This window comes from Dermacentor silvarum, chromosome 6, assembly GCF_013339745.2.
Source record: "Dermacentor silvarum isolate Dsil-2018 chromosome 6, BIME_Dsil_1.4, whole genome shotgun sequence".
NCBI classification, from domain to species: domain Eukaryota; kingdom Metazoa; phylum Arthropoda; class Arachnida; order Ixodida; family Ixodidae; genus Dermacentor; species Dermacentor silvarum.
In genome coordinates this window covers 162,671,433-162,690,798 of record NC_051159.1, presented here as the reverse complement: position 1 = coordinate 162,690,798, position 19,366 = coordinate 162,671,433, and the positions used below count along the sequence as shown (strand labels likewise).

Below are 19,366 nucleotides of genomic sequence, written 5' to 3'. Positions count from 1 at the left end.
TTCGTATCTCGTGAAATCTTATATATAATACCCGTCGACAAGCCTTGATGGCCGAAAAGTTCGCTATAGCGGGATAAGTTAGCAAGAGGTAAGGCATACATGTCAACAGAGCATGAGTATAGAGGTTCCATTTCGGACACTGCAATATCGCCTTATTGTCGAATTACGTTATCTTTGCCATCCAGCTTAGGCGTAGTCGCCCTGTGAACCAACAAGACCACAAACAATGGCGAAATGACACCATGGAGAAATTCGACGGCATCTGACACTGCGTCTTTATGCATTTCCATGCGATAGTTTTGGTAGAGAGGGGACTGTTTAGTGGAAAAATCATCGCAGTCTGAAAGGCTAACCCTGCCTAGAGCGACACAACTACCACCACCACAAGCAGGCGCAACAAAATATAAAAAATTGCGGGCGTGTGCTCAGGTAACGTTACACCATCTTCGGCTTTGTATTTGCATACGCAAGTGCGCGTCTCCATCGAATGCCCGCTCAAATATCCATATATGGTAACATATAGGGTTTGGACGGGGCGGCGGAAGCTAAGCAGAAAAAAAAATAGAGAAAATGAGAAAAATGAGAACTGGAGCTTTGCAAGTGCGACATTGTGAACTTTTTACAACGTACTTTTGTCGTGACAAAGTTCAAAACGGCTTATCTTTGCTGCGACGCCGACATGCCGTGCACGCCACTTTTACGACTGTGAACATGTTGCACCCACCGCACATGCCACGCTGCCATGTACAAGTTGCCACGGTGAATGCTGCTTGAACAAGGCCATGACACATTTCCAGATCTGTCCACTAAGATTTACGACATAGTCCACGCGAGGCAAGGACAACATAGCAAAGACGTCTTCGTACTTCCGGCACGTGGATCAGCCTTTCTTTTTGAGTCATGTTGTTCATCAACGGTATAAAAGACGACTGCATTCGGCATTCATTATCTCGCCAGAGAGAAACCACAAGTGGACATCTTTTCCGAATATCGAGAGAGACTTTGTGTGGCGTTGCGGCAATGAAGCCTGGAACTCTGCTTGGCGTTGCTGCCTTCGGCTTCTTCATCTGCGTAACGGTCAATCTTCTCTTCGACTGCGGTGAGAAAACAGTTAACTTCTCGAACGCAGACTTCTTTTTTCATATTGAACAGGCCTCTCTAGAAATGCATGAATAAAGCGTTTTGTAATTTTGGTATTATACTTACGAAAACAAAGTGCTACTATATATGTGAGCATTTATGGCATAGACAACGGAATCGTGCTTTTATTCAGCTGAAAATCTCTTCTGCTCACCCGCGACAAAGATAAAGGCATGAAGAATATAATTAGGCCGCACTTAAACTGCAGAAAACGTGTATTACCACACATAAAATGCGCTGGAGACCGCCAGGAGTGAAAACGTATATGTGCTTTTTGCGGTGACGATAACGTACATTACAACCCTTGTGGTTGGTCAGCATATTTATGACATGGTGCTGCTGAGTAAAAGGTCATGGGTTCAATTCGCGCCTTCTGTGGCAGGGTTTCGACATAGGTTAAATGCAAAAAGCCTTCGTGTGCCGAGCTTCTAATGCCCGATAACTAATTCGGCTGGGGTGGTGTGATGAAGTTAGGAAATTAGCAGGCGTAGAGTTGGAATCAGCTAGCGCAAGACAATGGTAATTGGAGATCGCAGGGAGAGGCCTTCTTCTGCAGTGGACACATATATAGGCTGATGATGCTGGTGATGATGATGAAATAATTCGGGATGTTTTAGAATTATTTTCGAGAACTTTACACTCCGACGTCTCGCATTGCCACTGTGGTGGCATTAGACACTGAACCCCATCAGTAAAATATCTCAATGCAGGAGAGGCTGTTTAAAACGAGAAATAGGATGGTAATGTCGCAGCGCAACGACACTGGACCAAACCCGGCGCACGACCAGCAAGAGCACTCGACTAGTCAATGTATATACTTTTGGTTGCGAGTGTTTGGAGGGCAATTTTTGGAGTTCCATTTGGTGGTAATCGCGTCACGAGCTCTCGTTAACTGACCCCTCGATATTTTTCTTTAACGCGCACATATTTTATTGGCGGGGCTGTGCAAAGTCATTTTTTTCGTGGTGGCTTTGTTGCATAATACAATAAAAATTCTATTTGAACACCGACCAGGTTATCTCAATTACTAATGAGGAAAAGGCTTATAGGAGTAAATAAATGCTACCTCCTATCATTTTTCCATGCAGCAACCGCGGAGAAAGAGGTGACCACAACGTGTTTCGTGGACAGAGGTAAAGAAGACTGCAGCCGTTACAAACCGGACGGGAAGACCTGCGATGACCTGAAGTGCGAGCAGAAAAATCAAATCTGCTGCATGAAAGATTGCAACATGACCCATTTCTGCTTGCGGGAAACAATATAAGGCCAAATCCATGAAGACGTACAAGGAGCATACGGCTACCGCAGACAGCAGCGCATATAATCCAGAATAAACATTCACGCTTGGTTTGGGTTTTCTACTGATTACGTCGCTTTCATTTTAAAGGGGCGGCGGCGTTCTGAACGTGAGCCGCCAGCGCCTCTGGCGAAGGCGTGTTTGCAAAATGTGATAAAGTGTCGTCTCTCTTGAAAATCTAATCGCAGCAGGAACAAACTGTGCATCAACCGAAAAAAAAACTTATTGTACACTCTAATCTCCACGAAGAAAATTGCTACAGGTATGAGCAGCCACGGTGAATAGGAGGCTATTAAGCTCCACTGCTTCGCATTAGGTTGCGGGTTCAACCCCCATCACGGCGGCCGGATTCAGATGTGGATCAGATATAAAAGCGTTCGCGTGTCGATAATTATGTGCACGGTACCGAACCAGAAATTGTTCCATAATCTAAAGGCACTCACTACAGTGTCTCTCATTGCACCAGTGTTGCTTTAATAAGTGATTATATGTCAACCAGATCTAATAATTAGAAATAAATTTGCAGGTGCATAATTAATTGAACGTTAGCGTGGAAAGGCTCCGCTGTTGTACTTACTTCAGCTTGCCTAGCAAGTGGAAGGAAAATATATACTTTGTATCCAGGATGAAACGATTCTATGTGCAATAGATTAGAGAGCAAGCCTAATGGTGGTCTATGCAGTCTATAATTCAGTCTACGCAGTCTATATCTGTAGTGGTGGTCTATGCAATGCTGAAAAATTTCTTCCGCCAGCTATGCCACCATCGCTGTCACTGCAATGCTCGGTGACACGGACCTGAGGAACGAGTGCATTGGTAGCATCACTTCCATTCTGCATGAGTATGCAGTCAAAGCAGAATGCCTGCGCAAAAGAGAGAGAGAGAGAATCAAGGAAAGGCAGGAATGTTAACCAGACGCATACCCGGTTTGCTACCCTATATATATTGGAAGGTGATAAAGGGCTAAAAGTGAGAAATAAGGAAAGAGAGTGAGAGAGCACGAGTTTCGCGCACACTTGAAGTTGCACGCCAAGTCTGTAAATGATCATAGAGGCCTGTTGAATGGACGTACTGTTACAACAACCTTTTTGCTTTCTACGCCAGCGACGCGCGCAGCCATGGTCCAAGGATATTTGCTTCTGAAAATAGCCTGTAGCCCAGTCGACCTAATGTTGTCCACAGAGGGTTGCACTGGACGTCGTAAGGGGAACAAAGACACAGTACGTGTGTTTCGAAACGCAGAAGGAAGTAATTTAGGGTAAATTCAAATGAACTATCTGCCATCTTCAAAACTGTCCTCGTCACATTGCAGACCTTCTTAATACACGGAATAAATTAGCAGTAGGCGACAGTCTTCTGTTGTATCCTCAGATACTTGAACTTCATTTCGGTTATTGATGGGCGATGGCCGGGATAAAATAAGCGCTTTCTAGGATCTGTTTCTGCTCGACACACGTTTGGAAGATATTTTTTTCGTAAAACTCATAAAGTGCATCTTCCTACGAACAAACGAAATAAAGGAAGAAATTTTCGCCGTAAGAACTGCGCAGCCTAGATGTGTAGGAAGTTCTGTTTGATCAAAATGTTTTTATTTTGATCACCCCACCATGTCACGCTGTTCTTACGGCCGACGAACTGCTCCCAGAAGAACTAGCTAAAGGAACCCGCTGGTTTTGCGAATAAGGCGCCCCAACAATTTGCCAGCTCTCTCATCAGGAGCTTTGTTAGTTTCGCAGAATCAACGTCGCGTCAGTGGCATGCAAACAATGGAAATACCTGCTTGTTCTCGTTTCGGCGTATTGCGATGTTTCACAAGAAAAAAATTTATAAGCCCGTATAATTTGCTTACAAAGTTCCAGCTACGTAATGGGTGCCTTCGGAGTTTTGAAACAACCGCTCATTGCACACGCCTTCCAGAGAAGGTCCCTACTCGAGGAGCATTATTGGTTGGATCCATAATTATTATTATCCGAGTAAACCTCGTATGCGACTGTGCTTCTGAGAGAAGCAGAAATAACGACAAAGAGCAGCGGCATTTCGTAACGCCCCACGCAACCGGCAAGAAATGAGGATACATGTCGCGAGCATCGTGTTTTACATTCCGAAATTCTTCATTGTACAGAACACGTAAACGTTTTATTTCGTACACCACTGAAAATTGTGTACTGCGTCAGATTGTGCAGGGTATTCATTATGATACTGCAGATTACTAACTCCGATTAATTTTTCAACTCGAATCTCCCAATCTGTCCGTCACGATGGTTTCTCAGCCCAAGACAATCTGGCTACTAAGAAGCTATGTGAAACGTCTAACAAGCATTTGCCTGCAGCTCGAACTACAATATGTTTGTTAGTGTCATTACTCGGTCACATGTCACGGTACAAGTAATTCTTAATGCCAGATAACTTTATTAACAAACTTTATGCGCTGTCCCCATGCGTAGACATTTCTCATTACAAACCGATGAACTGGATGACAGTAATAGTACTTTTATTTAGACGAAAAGCATTTAAACACAAGCGTAAACAAGGAGATCGTGATTTTTTTATTGGAACCTGTAGAACAAACATGTTCCCAATTTTCCTCCAGGGCTCAATTCGGAGTCAACTATGCTGTGCCTGAGAAACAAGAAACGATTCCTTCTCTACTACCATGAGAAACCAGTGCACGAACCTGTCTTGGAATACTAAGTGCTTGCGTACTCTCACAGATTCGTCGGACCACGACTGTGTAGGAGTGTAGGCGTGCTGAAAATGTAGGTGCATCTAACGTTTGCGCAACCAGATGCCGCCCCCAATATGATTTAGACTTCACGTAATAAGGAACGATGAAATACGGGAACGGAAACCCCGTCAGGAGGACGATTCTGGGAATACACCTAATTGGCATCATTTCTCAAGGCTTCACGGCAGCACAGCGAGAGAAGCCATATTGGAAACCAGGCACCAATTTTTCAGCGACCTGTTCGCTCTAATTGCGATGGAAAGTCAGTTCGGGTTCCGTTATGAGGCAATTTGCTGGCTTCTCACTCATCCAAAAAAACGCTATTCTAACACGCATTACATTCAGCGTGGCTTACCGCCTTCTTAGGCACAAAATAAAAAAGTTATTTGACAAAAGCATTAAGTTCCAGAGCATATATAACAATCAACCTGTCGCCAAAGAAAAGTAACATGTCGCTAACGAAAATCTAACAATTTTGTGACAGGAATTGTCTTTCCCTGGGATAGTGGCTTGTGTTTACCTTATTGGCACGCAAAATTCACTGTGGCTTTTCTAATTCCTAACCCACGCATGCTTACAATCTTTCTACACACGACTAGAAGAGAGATATGGGTAGCACATTCGTTTTGATTTCTTTTCGACATTCGAAAGTTCTTCCTAAAATAAACGGAAATCCGCGTTTGTTTCAGTTTCCATAATATATTATCCTCAATCATCCAGCTGAAGTTCTCATTTCCCACGCCTTAGAATATACAAAAGGCCCTCGGATGGACAGTATTCCACCTTCAGTAATGAAAATCACGAGCTGCATTGACTGCAAGAAAGCGTTCCCTAACGACAAGAAAGATTAAGGGAAAATAGATTCAACCTGTGCACGTGTACCTAAAAAGTTTCCGAGAATTCATTCCCTCAACAAATACCGTGGACAATGCGGCGACCTAATAAATTAGGCCCTATACGCAAGATACCTCTTCTGTAGAAAACTGAAATATTATCATCGGATCAGCGGTCATTCACTTCTATCACTGAAAATTGCATCATTCGAAACTGGAAGGAAGAAAAGTTACGGGGAAAGGGGGGGGGGGGGCATGGTAGGAGAAAATCAATAATCTTGCTTTGAAGTACGGGATATTGAGTCTATCATAAAAAAGTTTCATCAGTGATTCATGAAATTTTTTTAGATGTTTGTTCTCGTCCGCGTTGTTAGCCGTTGTCGAAAGCCACTTGATGATAAAGCACGTGCCGCGAAGACAAAAGAAACCTTAGTGCCTACCGGGAAATCCTTTTCAATGTACTTGACCTGAATGGTGGCTGCGTGGTGGACACTGGAAACTGAAGCAGCACGGGCACGGGCTGCTAGATCATTTCGCCGAGCTCTTGTACGTGCACTTACGCTCTTCCCATAAATCTATGTGGTAACGTCACCGACATCAAGGGACGTGAATTGAGCCTGGTAATTGGTCACATCAAATCTAGCTCAGATAAAAGCAGGTTTTCTGAAGAAAGATGAGGTCCATTGTGAAATGTATGCAAAGTTACGCGCTTTTAATACGCAGGTTATTTACTTTAGATGGGAATAAGAAGTCATATTACAGGTGATCAAGGTGCCTCGGCAAGCTAGAGAAAACTCGCATGTGAGAACCTGGAGAAACTAATATACTCATAGAAACTTGAGTTTGCGTCTAATGCATGCCGAAAGGCTGCGAAATACCGTGTATTCCCAAAAGCGACAATGAGCATATAGAATGTGGCGACCTAATAAATTAGGTCACTTTGTGTCACTCGCAAAACTACCAGTTCGCAGTGGGCGCTTCACTGCATGTCATGCCGCATCCAATTGTACGAAGACCCGGGCCTTAAAAAATCGCTTACCAAGTCATCTATCCCAGAAACCTTGCTTGTGCAACTCACACCTTGAAGTTCGAATTTTTTTTTTTTTTTCAGTGAGCATTTCATACAACTGATATCCAGTCTGACCGCGGTGCAAGCTCTTTTGTCACTGTGAGAGAACATCTGTCCAGGACACTCAAGCAACCACGCAGGCTAGCGCGTTAGGCTGCGTGGCTGCTTGAGTGTCCTGGGCCGAGCGTCCTGTAGCATCCTGCCTGCATGGCGTGCGAGCCACGCAGGCAATTAAGGGTACTTTATTTGTGCTCTGTAAACTTTCTACTTGATCTGCATCTTGATGATCTGTGACCCTGATAAGCAGGGGCGTGTCGTGAATGCCCTTCGCGATTTTTTTTTTAGTGGACACTGACCTCATGGACTGCAAAACCGTGACACTGTCTGATTTGCCAAATCTACATAGCTTTTTTTTTTTTGCCGTGCTCATGTCGCGGCCGTGTTCGTCTTTCTACGGTAAGGTTTACGTGCCAATATGGACGCTGTATACGAGTATAGCTATACATAAAAAGGGGTTATATGGGCTGCCCCCAGTTTTCGTTCGATGAAAATTGAACGACATACCCTGCTGTGCCCGGCGGCTTTCTCGACAAAGAATGCTTCACCGGCAAACGTGGAGTAACGGAATGCCGTTGAACCTATCGAGCCTTCTGGACGAAGTATATGCATACCGAGGAGCGTGCAGCTATGAAAGGTCATTTAGCGGCGTCGTCTTTGCAACCCGAAAGAGCTGGCAACAAAACGATGTCAAGATGATTGACAGGTGATTCCGTGTCGCGTTTTCTTCTGAGCTGATGAACGAGTCGGACCTCAAACTGTGAAGCCGTCATGGGCATTGTACCATCTGCTAATTGCTGCAAAAAGCCTACGCTGACGACTTCGACATCGTAAGAACCACGTTATCCCAAGGTTCCCTCCTTGCATTGGCATTGCACAGAGGGCGGGTCGAAGCTTGGACGCCAGAGGCGGAGAGCGGCGGTGTGGTGCGTCACCAGGGGCGGGATGTTGCAAACGGTGCGACAGTACAATTGGCCAACAAGAAAGCCATTGAATTCCCTCGACGAGAGAAAGGGAGAATGGAATGGGATAAAAAGCGGGGGTTGACTGTTGTGACGACGCTCGGAGAAGCAAACGCGTGGACATGCAAATACCTTAGCATGTCGATGGCACCAAGAATCACGGAGGTCTTCGTGTGAAATACCGTTTACAGTTGTATATGAAACCCTTTTCCGATTACTCTGGACCTCTCCTTCTCCCGGCACCTGGCACGGCCCCCGACTGCGCAACAACCCCCAATAGTCATCACACGTGATACGAAGAAAACTGATACTTATTCATTTAATTGTAGCTTATTCAAGTATTATTAATTATTTGATTGTTTGATTGATTGATCTTCTTAGCCACCGCAGCTGCTCAACAGCTGTAGCGTTCTGCTGCAATGCACGAGGTCGCGAGTTCAATTCCTGGCCACCATGGCCGCTTGTGGAAGAGGGCGAAATGCAAAAACGCTAGTGTACGTTGATTTAGGTGCTCGTTTAGGAAGCTCGGGTATTTAAAATTAACCCGGTGTCCTTCACCACGGCGTCCCTTTAATCCAATGTGCAATTTTGGAACGTTACCTCCGCCCCTCCCCTCCCCCGCACGTCCTAAAAATAGTATTAATAAGAAAAAACGATGTCTCAAAGCAACACAAGGGCTATGCAGGGCGACGTATAGTTGAGTGCTCATTATTCATTTTCATCACTTGGGATCCATTAGGGTGCGCCGAAATCACGGTAACGAATATTTGTTTTTTCATTGCGCCCTGGTAGAAATTTCGGGAATGCGTCCGCGGCGGTGAAGAATCCAACCAGCGACCATCTGTGCCTGGCAACAGAACTGCACAGTGACCGAAGTATGAAGGATATTTGCTCCAGAGTGCGTCGTGATGATAAGAACAATGCTATTATAAGGAATAGCGACCTTCGTCACAAAATGCAGGGAACAGAACGCAAGCAAGGCTTTCCTGTACGATGTGTGGGGTAAAACTACAGGCCTAGGGTTAACTGTCGGTGGGTTTTTGTTATTGAGTGTTCCAGAGCACAGAACCCTTGAGTGTTCTGTGCTCCAAGTGATTGCTGTTACTATTCGTCGAAGTGAAAAACTGGATAAAAAGACTATGCGACAGGTAGGCGGCTACCATTTGAGGGCGCATGATGCCCACTTGCTTCAAAGCGAAGGTGATAGAAAGGGCGCAGGAAAGGAAGACAGAGGAATCCGGTATACTCTAGTAAGAAAGCAGCATGAGCAGATGTCCGGTCAAAAAAGTGAAGTTGATTCTCTGCGAGCGAGTTCTTCAGACGTTTCCTGCGATCGATGCCGAAAATGAGTAAACCGGAACCGCTGAGTAAGTGACGTTTGCGCCTCAGCTATCGCATCCACCAACGCACATGTGGGCTAGAGAAGTACGGGCGCTGAACGCAAGAAAAAAATTATTGTAGAACAATGCACATTGTTCTGGTAATGAGCAAACGCTGTAATCCAGGTAGCGAATTCTTGGATGTAGCTCGCCAATAGAACGCCAAAGGGCATTTCAACTTCTACACATTTCAACAAACTATCCGCAGAGGATTGCTTCCAACAAATTTGTTTTATTGGTCAGTTGTTTATATCCTCCGTCGTGGTGTGCTCGTTATCGCATGGCGCTCCTAAGTCCGAGGATGCGGAATCGAATCCCTGCAGCGGCGGCCGCATTTCGAAATGCAAAAACTACGCGTGTACTGTGTATTGGGTGAACATTAAGAACTCCAGGTGGTTAAGAACATTAAGAACTCCAGGAACTCCATTAAGGACTCCAATCCGGAGTCCCTCACTACGGCGTGCCTCATAATCAAATTGTAATTTTGGCACGTAAAACCCCAGAATTAAAGTAATTCAGTTGCTGAGTTGTAAGTTTTCTGATTTTTTTCAATCGTGAAGAAATAACTGTATTTATGTGAACTTCTTTCACCGCTGTTCATTTATTTTACTATGAGCACCACATACGTTCATTCCATATTTTTTATTATAGGTAAATTGTAGTTGAGTTCCCCGTTACAGCTTCTTCATAGATCAACATTTTGGGATGTTTGATTTGGCAGGCCTCGTTGTCTGCGTGGCTGTCACCTTGTGCGGGTCTATCTGGGCAATGATTTAGCCTTGGATTGGGACTGTGTCTTTCCCAACATATTCTTAGTCGGTATCAACCTACGTCCAAGCGAATCAAAGAGAACGCTATTACGGCGGGAAGAGCAATGACCGTCCCCAATGTAACTTGAATAAACCTCATTCTTCTCGATGTATTGATGTCGTGGCCATGTTGTCTTATAGATGTATACATGAAAAGACTTGTGTGGACTCCTTAACTCCTGCCTGATGAGGAATCGGCCCATAAATACTGGAGTGTGCTTTCGATGTCGGTGCTCGTGGATTCATCCTCTGTGTGCTTGTGACGTGTTTGTTTATGTATAGTGATCGTTGATATTTCCTGCTTGCATATATTTTTCTTTTTATTTTTGCTTCAGTAACAAATTTGTAATTTTGGGATAGCGGGCTCTATGCAACTTACCTAGTCATTTTCTACATCGAAAGTGCATCAATAATCTCCTTATTTTTATTTCTAACGTGAGACTGAAACAGTCGTGACGTGTTTGAAATTGCGTCCACTGCTTTGTTGTGAACGACAACGACAACAACATCAACAACGACGACAAAGAGAACAAGGAGAACGTGCTCGGCGTTGCGTTGCCACGTGGGGATTTCAGAGACAGCCTAATGCAGAAAGAAGATGCCACGGCGGCATTCTTGATCCGATATTCTGTAGACGCCCGCCTTGCGAGCTTTCTCGAAACAAGATTTCTGCAGGCCTGCCTTTTCACTTTCCTGCGCTTTGGTCGCAGTGAAGGACATGAAGTGCGCGGTCCGCTCTTGTATCTTTGAGAGAGAACAGGCCCGCTCTAGAGAGTAGCCGACTAAATCCACTTTTGCAGAATTCTTACATATGCACGTGCATTCGTTTGTGGCCTAATTTCTAGGAGCACCAGGATGCAACTTTTTGTTTACTGCTTACGACGCCAAATTTGCTTTCCCCCCTTTCTTAGGCCTTGCTCCTTCGCTGTACTTTCTGAAGGGGGCAAATTGAGAGGCCAATGAAAAACATCATGTTGTTGCCGGCTCGTTCCTATTTTTTTTTGTTCTGCTAACGGTACATCTCGCATTGTTATTTCTTTTAAGCTTATTTAGGAATGTAGTAAAATTATTATCATACTTCGGCATCCGGCTTCTTGTTTCCAAGTTTTAGTAATATGTTTGTGCCTTTTTGAACCACCATCCTTTCTCAACTATTATTGCTAAACAGCATACAACCGATATGGCTATGAACATACATATACGAGAAAAGGTTGCTGGACAATTTAATTCGATTTCGAGAGTCAGACTTCCTCAAATACTTTCTTTATTCGTTTCGCCTTTCATTTGTTCCTTTATTCTCGTTGCAAACTTTGGTTACTGGTTTCTCGGTTCCCTTAATTTGTATGTAGCTTACATTTCTCTCCAATAAATTGACAACGTTTTCTCTTGTTTAAATGATTTTTTGTTACGAACAACTGGTATGAAATAATATATGCAACATATTATTGAATGCACTTTGAGCAATCCTGTGAAGGTAGCGATCGTTCATTTCACTTGGCAAACAATTCGCTATTTTAATGTTTGTGGGGGCAAAACAATGCTTGAATAAGTCAATGCGAGATTCAAAAGGACGAAATATTAAATTTATGACTGTTTCTTGCGTACTTATGCTCCACTAACCATTATAACGAAGTAGTTGCATACGAGTGGTTAAACAGAGAGGAAGATGAGCTTTGGTGAAAGCGAAGAAGAATGCGTAGGAAAACAAATGCTAAAATGCTGCTTTGTGGGACAGTAGTGACATGTCGCCTCCCGGTCAAGTCAGTCAAGCACAGGACTGTTCCAGCGTTCATGTTGTGGTCGCCGGCGCTTGAATTATCACGTGGGCGATTTCGCTGCGTCACGCCGACGTCGAAGAAGTGACTGCTCCGCCACTGAAGAGGAAGAATTAAGAGCAGTGAGGGCCTGCCACAAAGGTGCTTATGTGTACTTTATTCACTTGACATGTCAAACTGCGCTAGGCATATGCTGCTACGAGGGCTCTTTCGGGCAGAATTTGAATTGCATGCCCTCGTCCATAGTAGAAAATGCAGGTTGGCTGAATGACGGTAAGGCAGTTGGTAACGGCCTCGGGTATATTCTGCCCTTTCACGACAAACAGCGGCAACGAGTTCGGCTTCTATATTTCTATTTACAATTTTCGCAAATTGAAAATAAATAAGAAGGTGGCTTTGGGCCAGGTTGCGCAAGGCTCTCACTGCTTAGACACGTGTAAGCATTCGGCAAGCTTGGTTACCGTCAGTTATCATACATATTCTTCGCCTAAGCTAGTGAGTTGATTTAACGCGCTTTTGCATGACACACATTAAGATAATTTCGGTAACTTGTAAATGCCGAGAGAACGTTCTTGCGCCTAATCAAGTGGGGCACCAAAGAAAGAGTAGGCTAGAAACGCTTAGTACACAATATCTATTGCAAGAAGTTCTAGCACTCAGTTATTAGCATCAACATCGCTAATACAGCTACAATTCTAAATATTTTTTTTAATCAAGGATTCAGTATTGTGGATAAATTGTTGATCGGGTAGTCGGTACAACTGTTCTAGAGACTGCTTGAGGTGGCATAAATACGCTAGTTATCTTATAAGGAGGCGAACAAATCCGTACTTGACTATTGTGTTATATATATATATATATATATATATATATATATATATATATATATATATATATATATATATATATATAATTTATGAAGAGTTTTCTTTCTCTATTTCAATGTAGGCCTACTTTTGCTCTTGAAATACCATTCGACTTTTTGCCTATCACCCACCACCTATCTCCCACAGTATGTTTGCGCCATTTAGCGATGAACGCTTGTGTGTGTAACAGTGCAAAATGCGAACTTCCTCGCTTCATTCTCTTTCAATCCTCTTTCCCCCTTCGCCAGTGCAGGGTTACGAGTTCACCACCGACCTTAACCTGAACTTAGATTCTTCATTTCAAACTGACATTATCTACCTAGATATTTCTAAAGCCTTTGACCGGGTCCCACATCAACGTTTGATGGCAAAACTTTCCTCCCTCTCCTTAAATCTCTTTACATTGTCCTGGATTTCCTCGTTCCTTTCGGACCGCACTCAGTTTACTGTTGTTGGCAACCATCGCTGAAATACCTCCAATGTTATCTCAGGCGTACCTCAAGGCTCTCTCCTCGGGCCACTTTTATTCTAAGTCTTTTTAAACGACCTTCCTAGTAGTATTTCGTCCTCAATTGTCCTTTTTGCGGATGATTGCGTCCTTTATCGTCGCATAACTTGTACCAGTGACCAGTCACTGCTGCAGAAAGACCTCAGCATAATAGAAACCTGGTGCGCCCTCTGGCTGATGAAACTCAATGTATTCAAAAGTAAAAGTATGCAAGTGTCGCGAAAGCTATCCATCCTAAATTATTCATACTCTTTAAACTCCATGAACCTTGCATGTATTGATTCGTACCCATATTTAGGTGTCCTTATCACAAACAAATTAAGCTGGTCAGTATACATCACGAAACTAGTAGCAGGCACATGCAATACACTTGGTTTCATTAAACGATTCCTTTCTTTATGTTCAAGTTACATCCGCAAACTTGCCTACGAGGTATACGTTACACCTAAACTCAAATATGCCTGCGCGATATGGAGCCCTCCTCAAAATTATCTAATTGAATTAATTGAAAGCATCCAGAATCGGGCAGCTCACTTCATGTGCTCTGAAAATGATACTTGGGTTAGCGTAAATGCCATCAAATCATTCATCAGTCTCGACTCATTAGCTCAACGAAGAAAGACAGCGCGGCTGGCACAGTTTCATAATCTATAATACAATCGCCCTGACCCTGGAACCTTCCTTTTAGTACCACCTGTGCGAACATCACGTCGGATTTTCAATTCCATGAGTGTGCAGAGTATAACTGGCTCTACAAATGCATTTAATAAGTGATTTTTACCCCAGGCCATAGAAGAATGGAACTCGCTTCCCCAATCAATTGTCCATGAACATGACCATTCTAACTTCAGGTGGTTAGTGTCATCTCACTTTTCTAAAGTGATCAACAGCAGATGCCTTCCTCTCCTTGCTGAACCGAATGTCAAACTGGAATCTCGCTTTGTAGTTGATCCTTAATCTTATTTATAGATAATATTTTGTCCTGTACCTTTAAATTATTTATTTTAAACTGTGCTACAAAGCGCTGTGCTCTCATTTTCCTCTCTTCAATATAGTTGTATTACGTGACCACACCTTCTTGTTCTTGTACTTGTAATATTGCGCTTGTAATATCACTACATCATTGTTTTGTAAACACAAGCGGAGATGCATTACATGTGTTTTTTGTTCTATTGAAATGTACAATCTGAAGACGCCTCCTTGTTTGTGATACTTTATTGTTTAATAACGTGACCACGGATATATTTTTTCTTTCGCTTCCCTCCTTATGTAATGCTCTAACCCATGCAGGGCCCTTAAGGGACAATAAATGATGAATAAATGAATAATTATGCGTTCTACGAGAACATTAGCGTCGTCTGCCACTTTTTAGGTAAACCAAATACAATTAGAGCGGTAGTGCAATCTCAACCATGCACTCCTGCTGTGTCTGTACTGAACAGCCGGATATGTTGAGACCAACGCTACGGATTTAGTGCTGATGGTGTTGATTTACATGTCTAGTGGAGCACGCACGACTGAGTGTCGGAAATCGGGCACGCACGCTGAGCCGTCTATGATTACGGGCTGGTCATATAGACGCACTAAGTCCAAACAGCTGTTGTCATGTGACAGAAATGCCTGACGAGATTGATACACATGATGGGGATATCCTGGCTGCAATTTGCTGCAAATATGGCACAGGGGCTAATTTAAATCGTGGTAATGAGTAAAGAGAGTCGTAAAAGTGAAATAAATAACCTGCGTCATAACCTTCAAGACAGGAGGTTGTCAAACTGTGGCCTCATGAATATGAGCCACAAGCTAGTTATACAAATCAACTTTTTGAGCACTACTGTTTATTACAGCTCCCATTTTGTTTTCTAATCCTGGCTTCTCTAAGTGTTACTGATGTAATGTATTTACGTAGCTGCCTCAGGGATAACTTGAATGCTATTTAGAGAGCGAGAACTCTTTTCCACGCTTCTCCATTTGTCACATTATGCTCGCTTATAGGAGAAGAGGAATAGGCGTCGATAAACAACCAAACGTGGGCTTACTGTAGTTCTCCACAAGGAAGCATTAACCACAGTTGTTTGCCCTTACTAGACACTGTTTAACTCGATGACAGCGGAGCTATTTGCATCTGCAGAATACAGGCATATAACAAAGGTACAGCCTGATCTTGAGCGCTCATTCTCTTGTTTACTCCATCCTCATCCCCGGAACAGTCCGGAAGTGATCCAATCTCCCGCTAGAGCTTCTTCCCGCAAGGCATGCGGGAACAGGAAACAGACATTTGTAAGTTCGGGAGATGCAGTCGCACAGAGAGGTGACAGTGGAGGCCGGCGATATTTTGTTTGACTTCATTAAGTCGAATCTGCGGCACCCAAATTTCACTTCATTAGGGGACAGGCGAGCGAAGCGGCGTTGCTTCTGTAGCGGGCACACGCTCATCGAGATCTGTAATTGCGGGGCTAATGAAGTCAGATACTGAGGGGATTGTGGAAGAAAGAGAGCGAGACTGTTCCCTGTGTTTGCAACCCCCCTGCTAATTCCTTCAATGTCTCCAATCCTTGGCTTTCCGAAATCGAAACAAGCTTTTCTTTTTCTCAACGCAAAAATCTGCATATGTGCGAAACTAGGGTGCCAAACATTGATCTTGTTAAGCTGTTCGAAGGATTGTATATACGTGTAGCCTGTCGATTTGGTCTTGTTGGGGGCCCATCGTACAGGGCAACAGTGCAGAATGCTGACAAATATGAAGAGAGGCAGAAGGAAGACACACACACAGCGCTGTTTGTGTCTACCTTGCGCCTCTCTTCGTCGTCATCAGATTTCACCGCTGTTCCCCTGTGCGATGTATGTAAGAAACCGCAATGTATTATGATCTCTATGGGTAGAATTCGAGAATGGCAGTACAAAAAGATGTAAGAGTAACATTTCTTTTCCGAAACAAGCAAGAATCTACGAATCTTGATTGTGGTCAGCCGCAGTGAACAACATTGCTTCATGCTGTAGGTTGATCCCAGTAGGTCGTTATTTAATTTGTTTCAAGATTCCATTATGCAAGCAGTGATAGTGAGTCTTCCGTCTTGATGCTATTAGTATCCTTAGTGTACATCAGCCACTTTCTCTCTATCTATCCACCCTCTTTAAGCCACTCTTCAATAAGGATATATCCTTTAATATTTCCCCGGTTCTGAACGGATTCGTACCCACGTCACACGAATTCCTAACGCAAAGCAGCCAGACGTTTTAAACCTGCACCACGAAAGCCCGCGAACAGCGAGGGATTAATTCTCAGCTTTAGCGCACCCAGGCGCGCATCCGCTGCAAATCAGCTTAACAAACAGGGATTAGAAAGTCCCGATGAAAATTTTAGCCAATCGCCTGGAGAATGTAACCAATGAATTAGTACGAAGCCTCCTGACATAGCGGAATAAAAGGCCGTGCTATCGCAACAAATATTCACACAGCCAGAGAAGTGTTGAAGTGCTGCGATGCCAGGCACTCTTGCATCGAAATGTTCTAATTAGGCGTTGAGAAAGCTTTTGATTTATTACGCCCCAATCGCTTACATCCTTCTCACGTGCCAACGACTGAGACGATGGCGTGTGCACTATGTCGCATGCACATGTCGCGTATGGTATATATGTGCCACAGACTCAAGAATGAAGCGCTCGAACAGTCAACCTTACCGCTGTCTTTCACGGGTGCCTCGTGGCACAGCAACAACTCGCTTATAAAAAACGAGAACGTGCCAGTTACTCCCATTCTTCCCTCGCGGCAGCTATCACTTTGACACGCTGTGTTAGACAGCAGAAACCCCCTCCCCTCCCCTTTGCATTCAGAATCGAACGACCTTCTCCAGTCCTTTCTCACATAGCAGCTAGCGCAACGGAGGCGCTGTGCGACGTTGCGCCGTCTTCTGTATAGGCCCAGATAGTAATGTAAAAATGTTCTATGTCTGCAACGCTTCTTCGCCGAAGTACGAAAATGTGTCGCAATGTCATCGCCGTCACGCCATCGTCGTTGCCGTCGTCGCCGTCTTGCTGCTGTTGTCACAAGCCCGCTCATGTCCCAGACACATTTGCTCGCCTTTCGTGAAATCGTTGGTTCATCTGGTAACGTAAAATAACCTGACTTTTTCGGAATTGTTGGCTGATGCTTTATAAGACTATTGTAGTGCAAATAAAGCTAGCAAAAAGAACACAGGACGGGACACCGCAAGCGTTACTGATTTGTGCTACAACGGTTTCACCAAGTATCTGGTAACGCTTTCCAGAATCCCAAACGACGCTGGACCACCAGATACGTGCAAAATGCATCTCATAACGTTGATTCCTGCCGTGCGGGGGCTTTGCATATATATATTTGTTTTCTATGGCCATTTCTACACTTTGATCGTGTCGCACCGAACTTTGCCCATATCGGACGTAGAAGCGGTATTGCTGTTTTCTTTACGGAAAGGCTTCGTTTTTATCCTTGGAACAACAACAGAAATTTGATCCTCTTTCTGTATGCCCTCTTTTCTCTTGTCGGCGTTGCCTTTTTATTTATTTTTTACCACCCAGCACGTCTCACTTGGTCATTAGCTATTGGACAATTCATTCATCCTTCCACGGTACATCGTTACGGATCGTTGCAGAAACTAAGGAGTAATTACATGAATAATGAATATAGGAACTAAACGGATATTTGGTCAGACGCAAACCCGTTGGAGAAAATATGTTAGAAAACTTTGCTCGGGGTCATCGTTAATCAAAGTTAATTAAATGGCTCGAGAACGGCGAAGGCGATCGTTGTGCAAGACTCTGCCAGGTGCTCAGGACCCGTTCCGCTGCTCTTTTATTATGTGGGTGAAGAAATGGCTTCGGAAGAAAAAAATCCAGCAAGGCACAGCCTCAATAAGAATTTCTTTGTATCCCTACAAAATAATTACAACAAAAGAAGAAGTTAATCAAAAAGGTTTATTCGATAACAAACTTATTAAAAAAACGCCTTGACTGAGCATGAGCAGGAAAACATAATATGCTAACGTTTAGGGTAATGCCGAAACAGATTTGTTGAACCCCTCGAAATCAATAAAAACAACGGAACCGTCTGCATAGACGGCAGCTGCAGAAAATTATTCCGACTTCTTTTTTTTTTTTTCGTTGTGTACAAGCTACTTTTGGGAAACTGCTCGACGAGATCGTTTCACACAACGCATTCTAACGTCCCATATCATGTGTCATTGAAACAACGTAAACATACATGGCCTCCTGCGCAACGCCATCAAATACTGTCGAGCCAAGTTCCCATGTAACGGAACGATGTACGAGAATGAGAAAGTCCGGCTGGCTTAATGTTTCTTCAAGTAACAGCAATTCATTTCAATAAAAAAGTTTGAATGATAAAGGGAAGTTAACATTTGTTAAATAGTTAAATGGTAGAAAGAAATAAAGACAATGATTTTATTCTAAATATTCAAATACCCAAAACAATGAATGAAAGTGGAAGAAAAGGTAACCTGTTTAGTTGGGAGCTGAACTCCGCGAAAGAGATAAAAGAAAACGCAGGGAGCTTAACCATAGGGCATCTCCGGTTGGCTAGCTTGTCTTAGGAAAGGTGGACAACCGCCCGTCCGTCCATTTTCTTATAACCGCAATCCGCCTACGAACATCGACCATATCATGTGTGCCAGCTAACGTTATCCAAGCTGTCCTACGAAAAACAAAGATAAAAAAGAAAACAGGGTGAAAGATACAATGAAATAGTCTGTGGTGTTCTTTGTTAGCGTTCTGACCACCGAAAACCGTAGGTCTTCAAATCGTATCTTGCACCGTGTTTTCTTTATCATACTGTTTTGTTGAACAGCTTAGCAAACGCTAGCTGGTACACGTTATATAGCTCTCTGGCATCCCACAATGCAACGTTTTAGATCCTATCCTTGTTCTTCTTTTTATCAATGATTTACACATC

General features: G+C 43.6%; 1 long non-coding RNA gene across 1 annotated transcript; it reads left to right on the top strand.

The window, feature by feature from the left end:
- The first annotated feature begins 651 nt into the window (after window positions 1-651).
- On the top strand, window positions 652-2,503 carry LOC119455204 (uncharacterized). Its single transcript, XR_005192843.2, has 2 exons — window positions 652-1,099; window positions 2,229-2,503. It is a non-coding gene; the product is annotated as an uncharacterized LOC119455204 (long non-coding RNA).
- The last annotated feature ends 16,863 nt before the right edge of the window (window positions 2,504-19,366 follow it).